This window comes from Mirounga leonina, unplaced genomic scaffold (assembly GCF_011800145.1).
Source record: "Mirounga leonina isolate KUSES-001 unplaced genomic scaffold, KU_Mleo_1.0 Mir_366, whole genome shotgun sequence".
Lineage (NCBI taxonomy): Eukaryota > Metazoa > Chordata > Mammalia > Carnivora > Phocidae > Mirounga > Mirounga leonina.
In genome coordinates this window covers 1,712,837-1,720,230 of record NW_023270709.1, presented here as the reverse complement: position 1 = coordinate 1,720,230, position 7,394 = coordinate 1,712,837, and the positions used below count along the sequence as shown (strand labels likewise).

The 7,394-nt window shown below is 40.4% G+C and overlaps 1 non-coding gene across 1 annotated transcript; it reads right to left on the bottom strand.

The window, feature by feature from the left end:
- Window positions 1–1,246: 1,246 nt before the first annotated feature.
- Window positions 1,247–1,349, bottom strand: LOC117997569. The gene has a single exon (XR_004675867.1). It is a non-coding gene; the product is annotated as a small nucleolar RNA U13 (small nucleolar RNA).
- Between the last annotated feature and the right edge of the window lie 6,045 nt (window positions 1,350–7,394).

Sequence of the window (7,394 nt, the reverse complement as noted above, 5' to 3'; positions counted from 1 at the left end):
AGGTCCATGACTTGCTTGTTTATTCTGTGGACACCAGCATCCACCAGTGCTCCGTACACAGAAAACATACAACACATTGCACCAAGACAATAACCATGTATCTGTCCTCTTGGCACTTTAAAATAATCAATTTTAACAAATATAATGAATCAATCACCATATGAGACCTGGTTCCAGGTACAGGATACCTGGTTCTTGCCCCAAGGAGTCCTCAGTCTTTTGAGGGAGACAGACAAGTAAGTGGAGGATTCTGATATGTCCTTGATGATCAGTTATAAGTATATATGATCAATAGTGTTAAGTAAAGCATAGGGGAAGGGTCCCCAAACTAGCCCTGAGGGAGATGATGCTATGGCTTTAATTTGTCCTCGTTAATGCATTTACTTCATAGAATCCTAGGATAGTAGAATTGGATGGAACTGCAAGATCAATAGGCCCCAACTCTTTCTGCAACGTGAGGAAACTAAGGCAGTGAAGGGCAATAAAGTGACTTGGTCAAAGCCACTGGGTAATTTATTGGTGGCAGATCTGTGATTAGAGCCTCAATCTTGAGACTCCCAGCCCAGTCCTCTTTCTACCTATATCTTAGGGGCCTTTGGAATCTGCCCCCCTGCTCTTTCTATTCTGTTAATCCCCAAGTCCTGATGATTTGACCTTGTACAGGTTTGTCCAGTCTGTCTGCTTTTCCTCCACTCCCCTCCACCATGTTTCCAGCCTCCATTGTCTCCAGGTTGGGTGCCTACACTCACCTCCGACCTCATCTCTCTGCTTCTAGTCTTGTCCTGCTCAGATTCCTTCTCTACTTTGCAGCCAGAGTGAACCTCCACAGGCCTAAGTGTGAGCATGTATATCCCCAGCTTAAAGCCTCATCGAGGAGCACAGCCAGTTAAGCATCAGACTCTTGGTTTTGGCTCAAGTCCTGATCTCATGAGTCAGGAGATTGAACCCCATGTTGGGCTCGGCCAGCGTGGAGTCTGCTTCAGATTCTATCTCCTTCTTTCCCTCCTGCTCATGCTCTCTCTCTCAAATAACTAAATAAATCTTAAGAAAAAAAAAAAAAAAGCCTCATTGAGCTTTTAGTTCAAAATTCCCAGTATGGTATATTAGCTTAGGCTACCATAACAAAATACCACGGACTGGGTGGCTTAAACAACAGAGATGTATTTCTCACAGTTCTGAAGGCTGGAAGTCCAAGATCAAGGTGCCAGCAAGTAGGTTTAATTCTGAGGCTTCTTTTCTTTCCCCACATCAGGCAGTAACATGCCAAGGTTGTAATAAGGTTTGAGAAAGGCATATGTCACACAATGGCATGAACACCCAATTGTCACTCTTATGAACCACAAATGGATCAGAGGCCTCTGCTTTTGACTTGCAGGTGGCCACCATCCCCCTTGTGCTCATATGGCCTTTTCTCTGTGTGCTCATGAGAAGACAGAGCTCCCTTGTATCTCCTCCTCCTTTTATAAGGATACAAACCCCATCAAATTAAGGGCCCATTCTTCGGATCTCATTTAACCTTAATTACCTACAAAAGACCCTATCTCCAAATACAGTTACATTGGAGTTTAGGGCTTCAACAGATGAATCTTGGGGGCACACAATCCCATTCATAGCACATGGTCTACCAAGCTTTTCTTTCTTCCTTCCTTCCTTTCTTTCTTTCTTTCTTTCTTTCTTTCTTTCTTTCTTTCTTTCTTTCTTTCTTTCTTTCTTTCCTTTCTTTTTTTATTAAAGATTTTATTTATTTATTTGACAGAGAGAGAGAGAGCACAAGCAGGGGAAGTGGCAGGCAGAGGCAGAGGGAGAAGCAGGCTCCCCACTGAGCAAGGAGCCCGATGTAGGGTTCGATCCCAGGACCCCGGGATCATGACCTGAGCCAAAGGCAGTCACTTAACCAACTGAGTCACCCAGACACCCCTACCAAGCCTTTCTTAACCTAGCCTACTTTATGAGCTTCATCTAAGCCCCACTACCCTCTCTGACTCCATGCTTCTGTATCTCGAATCTCTCTTGGTTCCTTGAACTTCCTCTGTTCTCTGCAGCTCTGATCCCTCCATCACCTTCCCTCTTTCTCTACCTGTCTTACTCTTATTTCTAGTCTTTGTAAGGAAAGATCTACCTAGCCTTGGAGCAAATGGATATGGTTTTGCCTGCTTTGGCTCTGAGTCTCCCAAGACATCACAGTACCTGTCTTGGATCTCTTTGAGAGCTGCTTGCTTTTTTGAGAACTGAGAGGACCGATTACAAAGTAGAGTGTACAGCCCCCCAGAACTCAGTCCTGCTTTATTGGTTTCCCCCTTTTGGACCTACATCTTGCCCTTTCAGTTTTTGCTTGGAGAGACAGCTGAACTGATTTCTGGGCGGACATGGCTCTCACTTGTCTGGTAAGCAGTAAACTCAGCTTCCCTCCTCTGCCAGCTCAGATGTCTTTGTATTTTGGTTGCTTTCAAGTCTCAGTTTAAATATCAGTTTCCAAGGGAGCCTTCCCTGATACCCCATCCTGTGTTTAGTCCTCTGGCTCTCCAGCAGCCTGTGCTCCCCCTTTAGTAAGAGTCACTACTTCATCCCTGTATGTTTCATGTCTGTCCTTCTGAGCTCTCTTGGGCAGGATGCCTCTCTGCTTGGTTGCAGTATCCCCAGGTGAGTGCAGAGCCTGGCTCCTAGTAGGCTATCAGAAACTGTTAGCTTTTTTAGTAGATGCCCCATAAATATTCATTGGCTTGAGTTGTTCTCAAATAGTTTCTCAGATAGTCGTATATGCATTTTGTTGTCTAAATTGGACTGAATTTTTTTTGAAGATTTTTAAAATTTATTTGACAGAGAGAGAGAGAGCACGCGCACAAGCAGGCAGAGGGAGAGGGAGGCAGAGAGAGAGAGGCAGAAGCAGGTTCCCTGATGAGCAGGGAGCCCGATGTGGGACTCGATCCCAGGACCTTGGGATCAGGACCTGAGCTGAAGGCAGACGCTTAACGACTGAGCCACCCAGGCGCCCCTTCATAAATGATTCTTAACTGATTTCCCACAGTAACTTTCCCAAAAGGCAGCATATTCTAAGAAAGGATCAAATTCAAAAGAGTATATATGTGGCAGGACAATTTATTGTGAATTTCTTCTAACAATCTATTAAAGATAAAAAAAAGAATGAAGATATTCTCCTCTCCCTCCTCTGCATAGCCAGGACTTTGTTTCCTTGAAGTTGTGGGTTTCCTGACCCCTTGAGGAGTTTGGCTTTCTTTAGTGTGTTTTATTATTTATTTATTTATTTGATTTTTAAATTATTTTATTTTACTTGTGTTTTTTTCATCATGGTAAGTGTACTCTTAAATCCCCATCGACTATTTCACCCAGCCTCCCACTCACCTCCCTTCTGGGAACCATCAATTTGTTCTCTATAATTAAGAGTCTGTTTTTTGGTTTGTCCCTCTCTCTTTCTCTTTTTTCTTCCTTTGCTTGTTTGTTTTGTTTCTTACATTCCACATATGAGTGAGATTATATGGTATTTGTATTTTTCAGACTGACTTATTTCACTTAGCATAATACTCTAGCTCTATACATGTCATTGCAAATAGTGAGATATTGTTCTCTTTTATGGCTGAATAATAGTCCATTGTGTGTGTATATATATATACACACACAATGGAATATATATATATATTTCACCCAGCCTACCTAGCCTACTAGAACTATTTCTAGTTCTGTGAAAAATGCTGTTGGTATTTTGATAAGGATATATATATATATATATATATATATATTCTTTGTCCATTGATCTATTGATGGACATCTGGGCTGCTTCCATAGTTTGGCTATTATAAATAATGCTGCAATAAACATAGGGGTGAATGTATCCCTTTGAATTCGTGTTTGTGTATTTTTGGGTAAATACCCAGTAGTGTGATTACTGGATCCTAGGGTAGCTCCATTTTTAACTTTTTGAGGAACCTCCATAGTGCTTTCCACAGCGGCTGCACCACTGCATTCCCAACAGTGCAAGAGGGTCCCTTTTTCTCCACATCTTCACCAATGCTTGTTGTTTCTTGTGTTTTTGATTTTAGCCATTCTGACAGATGTGAGGTGGTATCTCACTGTGGTTTGGATTTGTATTTCCCTGATGATCAGTGATGTTGAGCATCTTTTCATGTGTCTGTTGGCCACCTGGATGTCTTCTTTGGAAACATGTCTGTTCATGTCTTCTGCCCACTTTTATTTTTTTTATTTTTTATTTTTTTTAAAGATTTTACTTATTTATTTGAGACAGAGAGCACATGAGAGGGGGGAGGGTCAGAGGGGGAAGCAGGCTCCCTGCCGAGCAGGGAGCCCGATGCGGGACTTGATCCGGGGACTCCAGGATCATGACCTGAGCCGAAGGCAGTCGTTTAACCAACTGAGCCACCCAGGCGCCCTCTTCTGCCCACTTTTAATTGGATGATTTGTTTTTTGGTGTTGAGTAGTATCAGTTCTTTACATATTTTAGATACTAACCCTTTATCAGATATGTCATTTACAAATGTCTTCTACTCATTCAGTAGGTTGCCTTTTAGTTTTGTTGATTGTTTCTTTCGCTGCCTAGAAACTTTTTATTTTAATGTAGTCCCAATAGTTTATTCTTGTTTTTATTTCCCTTGCCTCAGGAGACATATGAGAAAATGTTGCTATGGCCGATGTCAGAGAAATTACTGCTTGTGTTCTCTTCTAGGATTTTTATAGTTTCCTGTCTCACTTTTAGGTCTTTAATCCATTTTGAATTTATTTTTGTGTATGGTGTAAGAAAGTGGTCTGGGGGAACCTGGTTGGCTTAGTCAGTTAAGCATCTGCCTTCGGCTCAGGTCATGATCCCAGGGTCCTGGGATCACATCCAGCTCCCTGCTCAGCGGGAAGCCTTCTCACTCTCCCTCTGCCACTCCCCCTGCTTGTGCTTGCTCTCTCCCTCCCTCTCTCTCTGTGTCAAATAAATAAGTAATCTTAAAAAAAATAAAAAAGAAAGAAAATGGTCCAGTTTCATTCTTTTGCATGTAGGTATCCAGTTTTCCCAACACCATTTGTTGAAGAGACTTTTTCCCATTGGATATTCATTCCTCTTTTGTTGAAGATTCATTGACCATATAATTGTGGGTTTATTTCTGGGTTTTCTCTTCTATTCCATTGATCTATGTGTTTATTTTTATGCCAGTACCATAATGTTTTAATTACTACCACTTTGTAATATAGCTTGATATCTGGAATTGTGATACTTCCAGTTTTGTTTTTCTTTTTCAAGATTGCTTTGGCTATTCAAGGCCTTTTGTGGTTCCAAACAAATTTTAGGATTGTTTCTTCTAGTTCTGTGAAAAATGCTGTTGGTATTTTGATAAGGATTGCATTAAATCTGTAGGTTACTTTGGGTAGTATAGACATCTTTTTAAAAAAGATTTTATTTCATTTATTTGAGAGAGAGAAAGAGAGAGCAGGGAAAGGGGCAGAGGAAGAGGGAGAAGGAGAGGGAGAGAAACAGACTCCCCACTAAGCAGGGAGCCCAACTTGGGACTCGACACAGGGCTCAAACTCCCAACCCTGAGATCATGACCTGAGCTGAAATCACGAATTGGACACTTAACCGCCTGAGCCACCCAGGCACCCCTGGGTAGTATAGACATTTTAACAGTATTTGTTCTTCCAACCCATGAGCATGGAATGTCTTTCCATTTCTTTGCATTGTCTAGAATTTCTCTCATCAGTGTTTTATAGTTTCAGAGTATAGGTCTTTCACCTATTTGGTTAAATTTATTCCTAGATATTTTTTTGTTTTTGGCACAATTGTAAACAGGATTGTTTTCTTAATTTCACTTTCTGTGGCTTCATTATTAATGTATAGGAATGCAACAGATTTCTGTACATTGATTTTGTATCCTGTGACTTTACAGAATTCATTTATCAGTTCTAGCAGTTTTGTGGTGGAGTATTTAGGGTTTTCTATATATAGTAACATGTCATCTGCAAATAAGGAGAGTTTTACTTCTTCTTTACTATTCAGATGCCTTTTATTTATGTTGTCTGATTGCTGAGGCTAGGACTTCTAGTACTTTGTTAAATAACAATGGTAAGAGTGGACATCCCTGTCTTGTTTCTGACCTCAGGGGAAAAGCTCTCAGTTTTTCACTATTGAGTATGATTTTAGTTGTAGGTTTTTCATATATGGCCTTTATTATATTGAGGTATGTTCCCTCTAGATCTACTTTCCAGAGAGTTTTTATCATGAATGGATGTTGTACTTTGTTTAATGTTCTTTTTTGCATCCATTGAAATGGTCATATGGTTTTTGTCCTTTCTCTTTTTGAAATGACATAACATGTTTACATCCTGGGAATAAATCCCCCTTGATGGTGGTGTATGATTTTTTTAATACATTGTTGGATTCAATTTGCTAATATTTTATTGAGGATTTTTGTGTCTATATTCATGAGAGACATTGGCCTGTAGTTCTCTCTCTCTCTTTTTTTTTTGTGGGTGTGTTTATCTGGTTCTGGTATCATGTTGATACTGGTATCATTGAATAAATTTGGAAGTTCTCCTTCCTCCTCTATTTCTTGGAATAGTTTGAGAAGAATAGGTATTAACTCTCTTTAAAAATTTGGTAGAATTTGCCTGCGAAGCCATCTGGTCCTGGACTTTTAGGGGAGTTTTTTGATTATTTATTCAATTTCATTGCTGGTAATTGGTCTGTTCAAAATGTTTATTTCTTCTTGCTTTAGTTTTGGTAGATTATATGCTTCTAGGAATTTATTCATTTCTGCTAACTTGTCAAATTTGTTGGCATAATATTCTGTTACCATTGTTTATGTTTCTGTGGTGTTGGCTGTCATTTCTCCTATTTCAGCAGTGGTTTTCTTTATTTAGGTCCTCTCCCCCCCTCTCTCTTTTTCCTTTTCTTTTCCTTTTTTCTGTTTTGGATGAGTCTGGCTAGAGGTTTACCAATTTTGTTAATCTTTCAAAGAACCAGCTCCTGGTTTTGTGATCTGTCCTATTTATTTTTATTTTAGTTTCTGTATCATTTATTTCTGCTCTAAGCTTTATTATTTCTTTCCTTTTGCTGGGTTTAGGTTTCATTTGTTCTTCATTTTCTAGCTCCTTTAGGCATAAGGATTTTTGTGTATTTTAGAAGGAAAGGAAAGAATCAGGCTGAGTGGGACTCTAAAGGAAATCCACCCCTAAGTAGGCTTTGGTTTTGCAAGGTACTGGATGTCTGGTCTGAGAGGGGAGGGTGTGGAGACAGTAGCTTACCCCTTGGTTGACTCTTAGACCTCTAGGAACTCAGAGAGAAGATAGGGGATGAAACTTCTCCAGGGCATGTAGAGCTCTAGGCCTCTTCCAAAGCAGCCCCTCAGATGGAACTGGCTGCCAGGTCCATGAGAGCTGGG